We start from the raw sequence: 18485 nt of genomic DNA on the forward strand, positions 1-18485 counted from the left end.
TGTTAAACTACTTTTACATTATGACCCTTCCAGTTAACTTCAGTAAAGAATTTCGAAACTAGGACTGACCTATGTGTGAGTATATTCTCCGACACTGAGTGTCCTCTATACATTTTACATAATACATTTTATTGGACACCCCTTTTAAAAGTATTCAAAAGTTGTAAGATGGATCCCGTTACCTGTCTATTTACAAGAGGCCAATGTGGGTGAAGCGTGTACTTGAAATCTCATCCAGATATCTCATCCCCCGTTAAGCCATCAGGATCTAAACTAACATGCATATTGTCATATATTACAGTTTTCACATAGACCTCATTATCAGTTTAACTACTTGTAAAACAATTTTGTTTCTGTAATACCAACTTTGAAAGCTGCTGATTCTAAAATCTAATTTCTCCCTCTTAGAACGAACTGCACTCTTTTTTTACGACAAATCTATTTGTGAATGCAACATACTTGACATTCTTTTGTTTTGATCTATCATAATGTCACTATGATGAGGAGGATGACAAAAACCTGAATGCTTTGACAGCTTATTCCTGCTTTCTAAATAAACTTGCTTTGTGTGGACATTAAGTATGATAAATAAAACCTTATTGAAGTTTAACTTAATCTATCATATCTTTAATAGTACAATTATTGATAAAAAGATGAATGAGATATACATGGGGGGTGTAATATACTTCCAATGTGTCATATTTATAAATGCTAAATTTCCCATTATCAAGCCCTCTAAACCCGATTAAAATGACAAAGACACAGAGATGAATGGGTTTTATTGCTCTGATTCTGTGTATGGTCGATTTTTGTGAACAAACTAGGGATTCTAGTAAGACACTATTTAGTGGTAATTCCTGAGTATGAAAAAAAACTAAAAAGACAGGAAATAAATGTTTTTTTTGTGGGAATTTATGAACACAGATTAGGCTGACGGGTTTCTACTGGTGGCTTTTTTTTAGTCTGTTAAACTCACAAACTGATTTCCCCACACACTCGAAAGATTAAATAAAACACCATTACGAGAAGCTATAGTTTGGCACAACATTTTAAGTGTCTTGAAATAACTGAATATCCATGAATTGTCTCAAAGGGCACCCCTAACAGTCTTTTCACTATTTCTCCCTTTTCTCTATTTCACACACACCTACTAATGAGATTGCACATAGAAAGTGTAACTATTGAAGGGGTCATCGTGTGCATTTATTTTTAATGTTCTTGAGACTGTGATTAGGAATTCTGGGCAAATGCACTTCAATTGCAGAATGTTTTTTTCTGGTTTTACAGCAGTGCAAGAGGGGACTAGAGTATGTCGATGATGCATTCCTCTTTTGTTTGATGCTCAAACGTCCGCTGCCATTTAACGGAAGGAAAAAATTTTGATAAAATCACCAAGAAACCTGTCCACTTCTTATAGTAAATGTATTAGTTATAGTAATCATGGAGATACATTTATTTTGGAGGTTTAAAACATCAGTGTCTCTTAAAGGAAAATTAAGATGTGGCTTACTGTTTAATATGCTTCTTGAAATGACAAGAAAAAACATTGAGGATGTTGATCGTAGAGATTTTGGTGGTCAGGAGCAGAGCTAGATGAAGACAGCATGTATATAAATGCTAATAACACCTCATTTAAGATAATCACAACCATAAAAACAATGGTTCTCACAGCTTGTTATTAGTTAACCGATGCAGAGGCTGCCAAGAAAAAGCTCAACTTCATTAGGGAGAACAAGCTATGGATTATTCAGGGTAAAAGGTTGAACATTCGCCACTGAAGGCAGGCGTAGTTTAAATTTAGTGCACTTGAATTTGTCAAGTGTGGAGGACAATGAGAGCGATAAAAGGCACCGGGGGGATATAATTGAGATTTTTTTTTTTAATTTTATTTTATTGCCTGCTTTACATTAATATTCTAATGTGTTTGACGGGTACTGATAAAGGTCACAAGCTCTACAAAGCAGGGTTTTAACGTGACAAATTGTCAGTCGATCATTGGGCCAATTAGAGTAATAATTCCCCTTTAATTTAGTCCTTTTATATTATAAATATAATTTTCATTATTACCCCGGTCATTATTATTCGGTAGGGAAAAGACACACAGATTCATAACCTATTGAGAGAAACTCTTCTTCTTAACATTTGCAAATACATGATTCATTCACACTCACAATTATTACTTTCAGCTGTTTTACAGACACCAAAAAGTATTCTTCTCACCAACCCACTCATTTTAAAAATTGCTACTGAAGTTGGACTTTAAATGTTCTACATGGCTGGTGGATGACCTGTATGCAATCAGCTAGTTGGCTGCTTCCCCACTGCATCCACAACAGTGCCATCTGTGTAAGCCCACACACACCTGTGCTTTCTGGGAATGTGCCACAAAGCAGGATGCCTAGCCTGAATCATTGAAGCAGAGGTGAAGTGCAAAAGACAGGACACAGGGCTGGACACAAAATGTCCTGAAGGGAAAGACTAAGGTGCTTCAGTTTACTTCATAGTTAAGCCACATTTCAGAACTTGTGTGCAGAAATCACAGAAATACAACTGAGAAAGATTCAGTACATAATACACTGATATTTCAAATGGTGACGTCTGAGGAATTGATGACAAATCTGTTATGAGAAAAAAAATCAGATATGAAACGGCAAAAAAATGACGGAAAGATTACTCGGTGGTAAAATTCATTGATGTTGATTAAGAGTTCAGTATAACACCTCTGTTCTGCAGAATAAAGTATTCTGTGCGTGCATGTATGTCAGTGTGACTCAAAGATAAAAAATTGAGGCTGGGTCAGCGTTACACCCGTAACTGCACCTACCCTGTTATGGTAGTCTTAGGATTAATAGTTATCCATGTTATAAGGTCGTCGACTTCCCTCAGGCTTGTGCCAAAGATTTAGCTGTTTGTGTGTTTGTCTGCACAACCTCTGATAAAGTTGGCAGTCACCTCCTGCAGGATCTGCTCTCCACCCCTTTCCTCTTTCCTCATGCATGCAAATAATTCACCCTCAGCTGAAAACATAACATGGAACAGTCACGTGTACATTTGTATTGTATATGACATTGCAGAACATTTTCAGATAAGATCCAGAGAGGATATTATACTTTTTAAGTTTAATAAAGCGTGAACAATTTAAGAATGAATAAATTATTATTATCACTATTTTTGTTATTATTATTATTATTGTTGTTGTTGTTGTTGTTGTTGTTGTTATTATTATCATTATCATTATTATTATTGTTGTTGTTGTTGTTGTTGTTGTTGTTGTTATTATTATTATCATTATCATTATTATTATTGTTGTTGTTGTTGTTGTTGTTGTTGTTGTTGTTATTATTATTATTATTGTTGTTGTTGTTATCATTATCATTATTATTATTATTATTATTATTATTATTATTATTATTATTATTATTATTATTAGATCGGTGATGGATCCTGCCTCACAACAAGAATGTCCCTTGTTCGATTCCAAAAGGGGGTCTTTCTGTGTGTAGTTTTCATGTTCTCTTTGTGTCTATTTGGGTTTACTCCAGGTTGTCTGGATTTCTCTCACAATTCAAAAACATGCAGTAGTTTGTTTTTGAAAACCGCTAAATGTCCGTGACATGTTGAATGAGGGTGTGAATGGTTGTATGTCTCTACGTGTGGCCTTGCAATTGACTGGTGACCAGTCCAGGGTGTACTCCACCTCACGCTCAATGGCAGCTGGGATAGGCTCCAGCATCCCTCGCAACCCAGTGTAGGATAAGCGGTAGAAAATAGATGGATAAAAATAATAATAATTCCCCCTTGGTGTTTTGATTGTTATAAAGCCTAAGCATGCTTATATGTGTACCCATCTCTGTGTTTCTGTTTGCCTTTTTGCCTCTGTGTCTGTGTGTCTTTGTTTACTAGTTAACAAACAGGAGCTCAGATACAACCAAATCTTTACCTGGGGATAAGATGAATTAGTAAGAATTAATAAGTAGTTTTCAGATTTTCATGGAGATGGTATCAGTCTTGTAGTTGATACCAATCAACTTTGTACAACTTTATCACTCCCATGTTGAAATCTTCTTGTGATGGCACCTGGATTATGTTGTTGAAGAAATAAAAAACACAGTTGCCACAAAAAGATTTCGACAAGTATTCACCATGACCTGGAAGATGACCTCCTTCCTTATTATTTTAGAAAGCTCCCAATACAAAACACAGCCAAGTGCCAAATTATAAACAACCTGTCTGGCTGGTTAGCTTATGGTAATTACTATTGCACATTTTTGTTTGGATTTTGGACAGATTCAGGGTCCACCTGCTATGGAGTTTGAGCTTTTGGAAATCTTTTTTTGCAATTTTTTTGAAATTTGTTTTTTACACAGTACACAAATACATCTGTATTCTGCATACACATCTGTATACACCAACACACAAACACTGACACGAACACATACTCATACGTCTTTCAAATACATCCATTATTTTTATAAATACAGAGACTTCTGTAACAAACATGCAGCATAGCCAATGGCGGACAATAAATATTTGATAACACCAAACAAATCAAAAGGTAGTTTGAGGGGTTTTCTGTTTCCAAAAGCTGTAGCCAAAGTTTTATTTTCATTCCTGCCTCATTGTCAGCCAGAAACATAATGTGCTTTTAGACTGGCATCATAAATATCAGTTTCAGTGACTGATGTTTCATTGACCCTTTTGTTTTCCCACTTTACTTTGTATGATTACTTGTGTAATGTGTTCATAATATACATTTTATCAAATACAGCAAATAGTTGATAAAACAAACTTGGTATGAAGTACAACAACCACTGGATTCCTATGATTCTAAATTGATACTAGAGAAGTATCAATGTCTGTTCATGGGTTGAATGGTAGAACCTACTGTAAATTGTAATTTCACAAAATAAGCTTCAAACAGTTGAACATATAAAGTATCCCCTTTTCTTAAGAAAATATGTCTATAATTTAGATTTACAGATTTATAGATTCAGCACTGCTAGCAACCAGCAGACATATACAGTTATATACACACAAACACACACACACACACACACACACACACACACACACACACACACACACACTCAAACCGGCGTGCAAAAATTTTACAGATTTTTTTTTTTTTTTTAAATACAGGTGGTAACATTCACCAGTTGCCAACTATGTTAAGCTTCACCATCAAGCATTCATTTTTCACAAGGTTCTCCTCTCTACTTATACATCTTATCCATCCTTCCCAGTCATCCCCACTATATATTCATAATTCATTGGTCAGACGCATGAATCTTTGATTGTTTTTGACCATCCTGCGGGGATATAGAATTAAATGCACCACAATGCAAGCTTGTTCTCAATCACATTTATGAAAATCCATTGATTCTGGATTGGTATAAAAATGATTGGTATATAATTTTATCGCAAAAACTTGACGGTAAGATTGTCCATTCATTTCAATCACAATTTTTAGTATCTATAAATAACTGAAATTGAAGCAATGGATTTAAAGTTGGGGTTTTTTAACCTAGAGTTCATCGTGACAAATTTTGAACTAGTAAAATTTCAAATGGTACTTTTAAAAAACCAATATCCCAAAAGGATTGGGAAAAAAACACTATCTTGAATCAATCTGTTCTTATCTCATAGTTTAAATACTGAATATTTTTAAATCCCTCAAATTATATGTTTAATTTTACAATCATATTAATAAAGGAATTGATGAAACGTACATGCATCAATGAGAACACAATATCTGAGGGTTAATATCTGTAACTTCAAGGGAATGAGCCACCCAAATAGCATTTAGTGCTGAGCTGACATTATAAAAAGCTGCTCTATCAACCATAAATAACATTGAGGTCACATTAAAGCTCAACTACAAATGGTCTTTACTGCTGACTAAGGAGCCTGCAAAGACCTGGCCCAAATATTCTGCACTTAGCTATGTAATGCTGCATGTCCCCAGTTACAGTACGATCCAACATATCCCAGACCTTGATAGCCTTCCTCCCTGGTGACTTCATTAAAGAGAAAGCATTTTACAAGCTCAATCAATTGTTTAGGAGAGTTTATTGGAAAGTAAAACCACTTGGGTAATGAATAAAAAGAATGTGACAGTTGGAAGTGTTGGATTACCTGTCCTGCTGCTTGTTTAGAAGGAAATACCTTTATTGTCACATTCAGCTAACATACAGCACAATATCAGCTAAATATGACCACTGCATTTAACCCATCATGGATGAACCATAAGCAGAAGGAAGCTCATGAGTAGCGCCAGGGAAGCAATTAGAGGTTCAGTGTCTTATTCAATAACACTTTGACGGACGAGGAAGAGCGCAGGAATATTCAGCTCCAAGAAGAACGACTCTAACCCCCTGAGCCACACCACTCCAAAATGGGGAAGGAAGTGCTTAGTTACAATTTCTTGCATTTGCAACAGAACCTAGATAATAATTTTTCCACTCTTTCAATGTTTATAAGTTCTTATTCAAATAAAAGGACGGTGGAGTTGGGGCTTCATCAGGGATCAGCTCTGATCCCCTTCTCGCTTGCAGTTGTGATGGACAGGCTGACAAATGAGTTTAGACAGAAATCTGCATGAACCATGATGTTTGCTGATGACATTGTGATTTGTAGTGAGAGCAGAGAACAGGTTGAGGAAAATCTTAAGAGGTGGAGGTATGCACTGGAAAGGAGAAGAATGAAGGTTAGTTGCAGCAAGACAGAATATGTGTGTGTGTGTGTGTGTGCATGTGTGTGTGTGTGTGTGTGTGTGTATATGTGTGAACCCGGGTGTAACGGTGAGGCTACAGGGAGTGGAGATCACGTCGGAGGATTTCAAGTACTTAGAGTCAACAGTCCACAGCAGCGGAGAGTGTGGAAAAGAAGTAAAGAAACTGATTCAAGCAGGATGGAACTGGAGGAGAAAAGTGTCAGGAAATGTGTACAAGACAGTGATGAGACCAGGGATGCTATACGGTCTAGAAACAGTGACGATGACAAAAAGACAGGAGGCAGAGCTGGAGGTCGCAGAGATGAAGATGTTGAGGTTCTCTTTGGGAGTGACGAGGATGGATAGGATCAGGAATGAGTCCATCAGAGGAACGCATGTTAGATGTTTTGGAGAGAAGATCAGACTGAGATGGTTCAGTCATGTGCAGAAGAGGGATAGTATATATATTGGTAGAAGGATGCTGGAATTGGAGCTGTCAGGCAGGAGGTTTAGGGGAAAGACCATAGAGAAGATTTATGGTGACCCCTGAAGGGAGAAGCCAAAAGGAGAAGAAGAAGACGAAGAAGAAGATTCAAATAAACGAACTACCGTTACACAGTATATCATTTGTATATCATGTTTTAAGATTGATTCTTTATAAATAAAATATGAATAGATATGTTTCTCCTGGTTGCTCTTATATTTCAACTATGATAATATTACTTTTAATATACCTACTATGTTGACTTGCATCAGCACATGGTTTTCAAACCTGAAGCTAGACCCACAAGACAATTATTGATCCATTTTCAATGGTGTCAATATTGCACATCTGCTCTATTAAAGAACAACTTGTAAAATTAATTTTCAGAACATAGCAATTACATGACAGTTTTAAAGGCCCCTAAACTTGTTTTCATAATATTGTCTAAATAAATGTACAGGAATTGTTTTGTAAAAGTATTTGGAAAAATATCCCTTTCAAACCTTTTTTTCCCATTATTCAATATGTATTTATATGGAGTATGCAAAAGATATACCTGAATAATGATGCTGACTTAAGATCAATCCCCTTTGTCCCATTCAGAGTCAAATGGTTACTCTTTGTGGTTTGGGTATTTTCCAACATTAGTTAAAAATCAGTTGATAAACTATAAAATATATATACATTTTACATTAACATTTGGTTTGATTTACCGTGACACATTATGTAAGGTTTTTAATTTCAAGACACAGACTTCTTGCATCAAAATCATGAACAATGGAGGCCATCTTCATTAAAAAAAATGAATCATAAAAGAAATCCTTTGGTAACGGGGATCATTGTAGTCAATGAACTCAATTTGTTGTGGGTATTATGTATTTCTCAACAGAAAATGAAATTTGGTTAAATCCAAATATAATCTGCTTGAGCTGCCTATTGTTCAAAGACATGAAAGTTTTACTTCAAAAAATTGACTCTATGATGAAATGTTTTCAGTGTTCAGTATCAAACATACAGCAGACGTGTCAGCTACACACAAGTAATGTCAGAAACTTTTCTTTTAAAAAGATGATACATTATGGTAGATTCATAAATATGATGTAAATAGAGCCTTATCAGCAAGTATTGCCAGGACCCTAATGCAGAGCTGACAGGAATTTACTTAAATGTTTAATGCGAAATGCCATCTCTGTGAATGAAGTTACAACACCAGCTACAAAATTAGTGCACAAGAAACAAGTCATGTGCCCGTAGATGCATGTTATTTTAATGATATGCATCTATGTGCCTCATCAGAGGCATATATGATTGAATAGCATGAAATACACAGAAAAATATAAATAATAAAGCATGGGTCTTTGTGAGTTTCTCCGGATTCTCTGGTTTCCTCTCCAAAAAAACGTGCAGTGGGTAAATTGGAAAAATTGCAGTGGGTTAATTGGAATACACTGGAAAAAATGTGAATAAGAGAGTGAATAGTTGTTTGTGTGTATATGGCTCTGCAGTTGAGTAGCGCCTAGTCCAGCGTGCACCCCAGCTCTTGCCGAAGGCAGCTGGGATCGGCTCCAGCATCCCCCGCGACCAGACGCCAGACAATGGATGGATGGACAGAAAACAAAAACAAATCCCAATGATAGACATTGAATTGAATGGCATCCACAATATGCTCTGAACTCACTTGTTAGTGAGAAAGCAGTGTAAATATTTAAAAAAAAATAACACAACACAACTATTTCTAAAGATATTTTCCTGCTTATGATCATGCGGCGGAGGTCTGAGCTGTGAGTGGATAATTATGAAAAAACAATATAATCTAGTGATTGTATCTTTTTTTTTTTAATACATTCCTTATTCTTGACCAAAGAATGCTAAACCACATGGTGGAAAATCCTTTTGAAAGGCTACAAGAACTGTATGCGTTTACATGTCCTCAGCATAGACAGGTATGTTAAACCACTGGCTCTTTTTAAAATAATTATAAGAATAACAATAACAATAACAATAACAATAACTATAACAATACGAACAACTTTATTTATCCGGAAGAAAATTGTTGTGCCAGAGTTACAAGAAAAACATAACAATAATAAATAACAGTAGACCATATCACAGACCATATCTGTACACATTCTTACATCTATTTTACACAGATGTACAAGGGTATTACTCGGTCACTGTTTTTTGAATCTTCAGAACTGTTTTCTCGTAACTGACTGAACTCTATTCAATAAAAAGATTCATATCTGCTGAGCAATGATGAAAAACATGGAAATCATATCATGGAAGTCATATAAATGAAAACTATGTCCTTCCCTGGTGTCCTTCATCACAGGGTTTTGCTTTGCCCTCACTTGGCAAATAACAAATCATCACACTTCAATTTAATTTGATGAAGGGCGAACGCTGTTGCCAGTTCCCCTCTTCTGGACAGGTGCTACAATGACAAGTGTCTACAATACACCTTTATGTTTATATATATAAACTCTGTGCATCACCAAAGATGTGTTTTTTTTTTTTTCTTAATTTGGACATTTGAAGAACAACTAATGGCATGGTGTACAACTACATTCAATCCACATCCATACCACTACCTTTGTCAGCATTTACAATCTCAGGAGTTTATCGAGTTTATAATACTTCTGAGCAAGACTGCATGGAATTCTAGTGAGTGGGTAAAAAAAAAAAAACGGTTTCATCTTTGAGTTTTTGCTAGAATATTCCCAGTGATCATTTCTACCGCTGTGCCTGTCATCAACAAGCTGCAAAGAATTTTCCCAAGCTTCTATAAGTGCAGCCTTAAAAAATGAATGAAAAGAAAATGATTAATAAATCATTAGCTATTATATTATATACCACCATCCATTCTGTTAGGTGTCTCCACAAAGAATAAAACCTCTCACATCCCTCACTGAAGAAATGCTTAAAACCTAGGTGTAATGTTACCGCAGTGCAGATCTCCTTCAACCATGAGATTTTGAACCTCTCAGACATGCAGCACCAGACCCCACGTTGAATCATATATTTTGCTGATGATCTATTTTATACAATCTTTATTTTTTATGTCCAGACAAAACAGCTGGCTAAAAACTATGATATCATTCTATGTGTTAATTTCATGCATCATTGCTGCTGCTCTCTGTGAAATTGAATCTGTCCAAATTCATAGTCTGTGCCCTACAACACGGCAACATTAACATAATAGTAGCATACACCAGATCTTCTGGTGACTAAATTGGACTCATACAAAACAACTGGGATTTAAATTCATAATCAGACTTTAACATTAGGCAACTTTACTGCAAAATGTTGCAAAAGAAATGCAAATCATTATAACCAAAACTTCATTTCACCTTTATTTGAACTTTTATTGGCCAAACATTTGTGGGTAACATTCATATGTTTCTCTAACAACATATTCACCTTGATCACCAGGTAGCCAGCTTAATTTTTCACTGTTAGGTACCCAACAGTAGGGTTAAAGTTTTTTTTAGCAGGAAAACAGCAAATACAATGATGTAAAATGGGATGCCCATCCATCCATCCATGGTCTACCACTTATCCTATTCAGGGTCGCAGGGGATCAGCTGCCATCGGGCAAGAGGCAGGGCACACTCTGGACTGGTCGCCAGTCAAACACAAGGCCACATATACAGACAGATAGACAACCATTCACTCTCTCATTCGCTCATCTGGGCAATTCCCCAAATATTTTTTGGTTGGATTGTGGGAGGAAACTGGAGGAAACCCACACAGACACGGGACCCGACAAAACATGTGAGCGCCACACGGTGAGGCAGAGTGCAAACCACCGTGCCGCCCCTCCAAAAGATGCCTTTTACGAGAAATTCAAATCTAATCTCAATGAAAGAACAATGAAAAGATTTTTGAATACCAAGATAAATTTCCATTTCGCTCTTCACCACAATCAAGCTATTTCCTGTTTCACAGAGCCAACGGCTTCAATTCAAGGGGATGCATATTACCATGGTACTACCCAGACATAGATCTAGTATATAGCCGGGGTCAATTTTAGGTCAATCTCTTATCCCAGCAGGCTTCGATTATATCACTCTAACATTTTTTTTTTTTATTAGCCTGTGCTGGTTCCCCTGGATTGTTATAGATCAAAGTACTTTCACACGTAGGTGTGAGACTGACAGGGCTCTTCGTGCAATTTTATCTCGACAAAAGGTCTAAAAGACACTAATCTATATTTAGGTATCCACTGACTGCTGCAGTGGATACCTATTGAAAATACTCAAGAGATTTTCTACCATTTTCTCTCTCTCTCTCTCTCTTGCGCCATTCATATTTTTTGTTTCGCGAAAAAGGGTGCAAAGAAACTCTTTAGTATTGTATGAGATATGATAATGTTTTATTTAATTATTCTCTTTTTAATTTGTGAGCTAAATGCTGTTGTCATTTTTGATATTTTTCACTTAGGTCAATTTCCAATTAGTGTGCCTTGTATAAATCATAAATGAATACAATTCTAAGAAACACAATGAACCAGAGTCTGTAGCTGATAACTGAAATTTTCTGTCATGGTTGAAAAAATGTGTTTCTTATTACACTGTCCCAACTTTTCAAAAACACCCCTTTAAGTTGAACTGTCTTGTTGTTATTATGTAAAATAAAATTCCTTGCAATAAACATGGTATGTATTTTGAACTTTGGATTTATTCATTTATTGACTTATTTTCTGTGCTGTACAGTGTACTTCAGTTATTTTCAGTTTTAGATATGCATGATAAACCTGAAACTGCTTGTGTCCCTTTGGATATGTGTATAATGTGATGGCACGGTACTCGGTTGAAGAATTTGAGCCAATGTTGATGTGAAAATTGATTATAAATCTTTTTCAGATGACAGAAAATACCACAAGAAAATCTATAACATTGTTTCATATTTCCTCGACATAAATTCATCCTTTTTTCTATAAACCTATCACCCAACTTTCATCTACATTGCAAACTTGTTTCTCGTTAAGTTCAGGATTTTTACTTTTTTTTTTAAATCAGAGAGCTATTGGTGTAAAACAGTTCCACCTCCCACTCATATTCAACAGAAACAAATTTTCTATATCCTTTCCTGTGCAAATCGACAAGCTCTTCAGACCAACCACCCACAGTGCCGGCCCACGAACCAGCAAGCATTTTGTCTTAATTATTGATGTTATAACCCATTATCAGCCGTAAACAATAGCTTGAAGCACAGTCTGAATCACACCAAGCATAATTTGGGCATCCAGGTGTTGAACAAGGAGGAAAGTGCACTTTGATACAGCATATTTTTGGTATTTTTGGTCAAGTGAGTAAAGGTTGTGGTGAAGCCTTGACAACACTTTTTCATTCCATTCCCTTCACTTTATACACCTTTAGAGTCTCTGGTTTTATTAAATATCTGAAGTGGACTCTCTCTGATCTGATTCAAGGAAATGTTCTGAGATGCAAACGCTGGATTTTAGATAATGCTGAAATTGTCTTTTTATGAATTTCAGAGTTAATTAAGACAAGGCAGATGCAAATACAGCTGGCAGTGTCCTATTTATAACTAAACATGGTCCCTCAGACAAAGGCTATTTTTAAGTTAACTGTACAATTCTGCTACTTTGAAGACCAGGCAGCTGATGGATTTTGAAGATTCACCAAAGAGTTGTCATTATGTTTGTATCACCAGAGGAAGGCAGCACCAATAGTACCCAGAAAAGGAAAAAGGGACTCTTATTGAAATCATCTCCTATAAATAATATTTTTTCCTCAGCTTTTTTCTCATAAGGTTGTTTGTCCCTATATTATATACCCATGTATATACCCCGTTCTTGGTCATTGGCTGCTATTCAGAATATGCAGTCAAATTTATAAATGATCAAATAAATTCCAAATATACAATTTTATGAAGCACAAAGAAGATATCCATGCAGGTGAGGGGACATCGCTTCCAAACGTTTCTCAGCAACACTGTCAAACAGTAGAAAGTGGATTTTTTTGTTGAACGGTTGTATAATAAAGTGCCATAAATACATACAGGGATTCATGCAACTTGAAAGTTTTGCTAATTCCTGATTTGAGAAGGCATCCAGCTCACTAAACTATGATCATGTTTCTACTATGTTCAAGCATCTGAAGAATTATTGCATCAGAATGTGCTTGTTTTGTGACATCGATTACTCATTTTAATTCCCAATACTCCCGAGACTGTGAATTTTCCAAAACATTACTCTGATTGTCAAAAATAATACAAAGACCGGGACTTAATCTGGTGGTCTTTAGTTATTGTTGGTTTAGCCAAGGCAGGTTCTCAAATAGAAAATGTGGTTGTGGCTCCATCCTGTGAGAAGATACAGATATTGCACTTACAATTGCATAACTGTATAGCAGAGCTAAAACAAGCAAATATGTCACTTCAAATCCAAAACAATAAAAATAATTTTGTAATTGTAAAACAATGCAAAAATAAATAATTGGGTCACAGTGGGCTAAATCATGTTTTTGCAAAACATACCATTACATGCAGTGTTCAGTGTTGTTCCAAGTTCTGCAAGCTTGAAAGAAAGAAAGAAAGAAAGAAAGAAAGAAAGAAAGAAAGAAAGAAAGAAAGAAAGAAAGAAACAGGAAATGTTGAACTAAATTCCTGTGAAACCTAAACAAGTTCAAAATGTTGCAGTCCATTTTCTTTTCCAACATGGCTTGGACCCCAGCACTTCCTCGTTTTCTTCGTCTGTAGAATGTTTGGTATGTGCAACCATCAAGAAAACTAGCTTTTATAACTCTGAACCAACAGGAGGCACCAAATAAACATTATCAGCGAGGTGTAATGCACATACATAGATATACATTTCCCTTTCCATAAAACGTCAAATCTAAATTTATATTGAGGTTTACAAAACACTGTCTCACATTGGAATCCCCCTGGACTAACGTACAGCACAAGCTACACAAAGAGAGAAAAGCAAATGCAGAAAAGAAAACTTGTCACAGTAAGAGAGATGGTTACAAAATTCCACACGCTTTTCAGGGCCAGACAGACACAAAGACTTAATCCCTGTTTCAGAGAAACTCTACATGAAAACCAAACACACCCACACACCCATACACACACACACACACACAAGCACAAGCAGACACCACAAAGACTAGCAGCCAAGAGTTAGAAGAGTGTTGTTTCCAACCTGTCCATGTCCAGTCCATGGATCCAATAGTCTATTAATCAGTATTGCATGATGGTGCCAACATTTATGCATTTCGACCTTTCCGAAATATCTCAATCCACTCAACCCATATAGAGTGTACTTCTTTAGAGCAGTCTACTGAAATGGAAATGTAAGTTCCTCAACTTTTTAAAAAGAAATAGCAGTAATAGCAGTTAAATGTCAACTGAATACATTGTTAAATACATAAGTTTTTACATTTTGTAAGAATGTGATATTTTTCATGATTTATTATCTCTCCTAATAAGCTAAATTACAGTCTAAAAGTGCTCATAGTCTCTGACAGTTACTGCTAAACACAAATACATTCATTCCAAGCCCTAAAGTTTTAATAATATTTGTTATTTCTTCATCCTCTTATGCCTTATAAAGTTACTTGTTTTCCACCTCTTCCTTATATTCATTGCATAAAATAACCACGGACTATCACCTGAAGCTGGACGAGGGTCTAATTTTATATGAGCGTCTGCTTGATATAGTTTCTTTATCTTCATTTTCAAGTACCAAAGATGCATATTTAAAAGATGAGCCACATACCTCCTGAAACATTTGACCCTCTTCCTGAAATGTTATCAAATTACAGTTTATTTAATGGAACCTGACTAATACAATGGCAATTCAAAATGTTAATGGCGCTTGCAGCTTTCTGGGAAACGTTCAATGATAATTCAACACTGTTCTCTCCCGAGTTCCAGACATGAAAATCAAACTTTGGTTGTTAAGAGCTGATTGTTTAAATGGAAACTCAATACCTACCTTTTTAATTTAGATGTAAATTAAATCTAAACACATAAATCCGATAAATCTTGTCATTAACAATTGGTACACTATTCAGCTGGGGGCACATTAACAGCTCACTATAGATCCCCTAATATATTGCAACCTCGCTTGACACTCTTTACTACATTCAGAAATGGTGGAACAATTATTTTACCACACACAGGGCACTCGAATTAGTACACTAAGGATGGCAGTTGTGTCTGTGGTTGTCCGTGGGCCAGGTCAGGTCAAAGTTATTTAAACCATTAAAAAGAATGTTGCCTTGAGGCCCAGACCGCCTTTTTAGTTGATGTAACAATATGTCATTGTATCTATAATGCATCTTGACAGTGTAAAGTGAGAGCCGTTGCCCAACTTCCCAAACAACTGCAATGTAAAAGGCTGCTTTAAGCATCTCCCACAAAACATTTCTACAGAAATGCTTGTTAATCCTTCTCTAATATGGTTCTTTTTGTAATACAGGAATTAAAAAGAGGAATGAATAAGACATAAGGATAATATAGAAAAAAGTAGGCCTATAAATTAGAATTAATTACTATATAATATTTCTGGAAAATATACATTCTCACATTGAAAAAGGAAGTGCTTTTTCAAAGTTCCACATTTTTATGGACACTGTGATGCAATTTTCGGGATATTTTGTATCATTAGAAAAGGGGCATTGCATAAATAGAGTGTGTTCTTCAATCCAACATTAAACAAATAAAAGGGATATGAGCACTTATGTATTTTTCCTGGCGTAGAGGAGTAGGAGGACATTAGAGCAAGAAACTCACCACTTAATGCATCACCCTCTAAATCAGAAAACAAGAAGAACTTTGAAGTCTTCCTGAAGTACCTCCTGGTCACTTTGACCTCACATTGGAAACCATGTGCTATAGAACAACTGAAACGTTTTTTTTTTTTTTTCCCCGCTGACCTTCTTCCCAGAGGCCATGCTGTGGAATGCTGCAGTGCTACCTGAGTTCTCAGTAGCAGGAAAAACACAGACGGGGTAAGTAGGCGGGTTGGTGAGGAAGATATGGGGAATAGGTTAATAACTAAAAACTGTGAAGGAATAAATGGAAGGACTGAAAGCTGAACATGTTTTATAAAGAAAAGTACAAAATCCCCACAACTGGGTGAGAATGTTGTGGAGAAAAACAGCATTGATTGTGATATTTTGGATAGTTAAAGGATAAAGGATAAGGAATGCAAAGTTGAGGTTAGATGTTAGGGTCCACACTAATTTGATGTGAAAAATGCATCCAAGCTCATGTTCATACTCCAAATAACTCATCTAACATTCCATGGAGTCTCTCATTACTTCCTGCTTACATGACTTCAAAAAAGTTGAGTTTTGAATGAACATTGAATCAAAAGACAGAGCAAAGCATCTAAGGAAAGACACAAAAAAGTCTTAGAACACTGGTTGTTTAAAATTCAAACAAAAAATATTAAAAATACCCACATAAATGGGGGAGCTGGATCTCTAGCCGCCAGTCGATCACAAGGTCACATACTGAGACACCCATCAATTCAAGTTGGGAAAACCCTGAGGGTTCCTATGCATGCGCAGGGAGAATATCCAGTAGATCTCAAAAATAGAGGCCTATTGGATTTTCTATTTTCATGTTAGTATGCAGACAAATTTTCCAACATTTTGAAGATTATCTGCATTTTGGCTGCAGCACATTTCTGTATGAAAGGTAAGGAATCTCACACCCTGGCCAAACAAGGCATACAGTGGCTAGCTCTATGGGGTGAAGGGAAATGGAAGTCATTTAACTTCTATTTGAACTTTCTGAGACATAGACTTTGGACATTTCTATACAGCGGGTGAGAGTAGCTACAAGACCTTGTGAGACATCAAGTTCTTATAAATCATAGAATAAAACAATTACGCTGTAAATCAGAGAATTTGAGTGAGCGCATGTGAAATAAATCAGAGTATCAGAGAATCATGAATCATCTTTCAAGCATTGCCGAGGCATTGCAGGCCATGTGGATGCACAACAATTCATGGTTGTGGTTATTTTCTGGAAAATTTCATTCAGCTCCAGATAAGTTTCAAAACAAACATCTAGTTCTCCTTGACATTCCTCATTTCCCAATAAAACTGAACAGTATTTAAATAATCTGGTAAGGCTCTTCCTCCTGCAAGTCTGATAACAAGTTTGCCTGGCCACTCTAGCATTTTGGCTTAGTTGTAATCCAAAGAAAGGTGATTATTGATCAGTTTTTGACAGAGCATGTTTTTTCCCTTAGTATCCCTGCAGCTGTAAGGTACCTTGCTGCACTGTACATTGGTATATTGTCTTATTTTGTTTGATTGATTACACTGCAGAGGAAATATAATGAGTAAAATAGAAACATCGTAGAATCACGTTACTGTCATGGAAAGAATAACGATATACTCTGGAAAATATATATTTAATTTTCTCTGGGCTTTTAAAGAAAATGTTCATGCCAAGAAGCAATATCACATTATCATTACCAGACTTTTCTGTTTGTGAAAGTGGACAGAATGGCATTGCTTGCATACTTCTTATCCCTTTTCATTCAAATAAATCTTTGAAAAGCTACAATGTAATCCCCTACAGTCATACAGAAGTACATAATGCCAATTTCATGCTAAAAAACTGCAAAAATGTAACAAAAATGTACTCCGTTACCGATTAAATGACCTAGAAGTAAAAGACTAATGATGCCTTTTCAACTGCTTGCCATTTATATTCTATCCAAAGCTCATTAAAACCAAATGTTGGGGTGCAGCTCATTCATTTTCATGATTTTAGATCAATGACAATAAAACCAATACTTTTGTAACGGCTGTTGATACACAGCATATCAAAAAAGGAAAATTGTCATGTGTTGATGGAACTTTTGAATCAACAGCATGAAATAATTCAAGATATACTACATATATTTACCATATATTGTGTGTGGTTATATTTTGTAAAAGTACAATTTCCACTATTCAGCAGGCTGCAAATACCAAATGGTCAGGCTAACCTTTAGCATTTCAGGGTGACCTTTGACCATTGCTGACTCTGCTGATGTAAAGTAAAAGGCTTAGACAGGCTTCTTCCTCATCAGTAAGCTAACACAAGAGCAGCCCGCCAGGTTGGAGCAACAATAAATATTATCAAATAAAACTTTTTTTTTTGTCCCTGGTTACTTAGGACTCTAGCTTGTCTGTCAAGGAAATTTAATGGCAATTGTATTGTTTAATTAATTTCAGTAATACCCTGCTAAAGTTTGTTATGTTACCTAATATGAAAAAAATCATAATAAATGAATTGAATGAGTCATGATGA

Source organism: Fistularia commersonii, chromosome 17 (genome assembly GCF_037954325.1).
Source record: "Fistularia commersonii isolate RoL2024-O1a breed Wild chromosome 17, RoL_Fcom_v1.0, whole genome shotgun sequence".
NCBI lineage: Eukaryota > Metazoa > Chordata > Actinopteri > Syngnathiformes > Fistulariidae > Fistularia > Fistularia commersonii.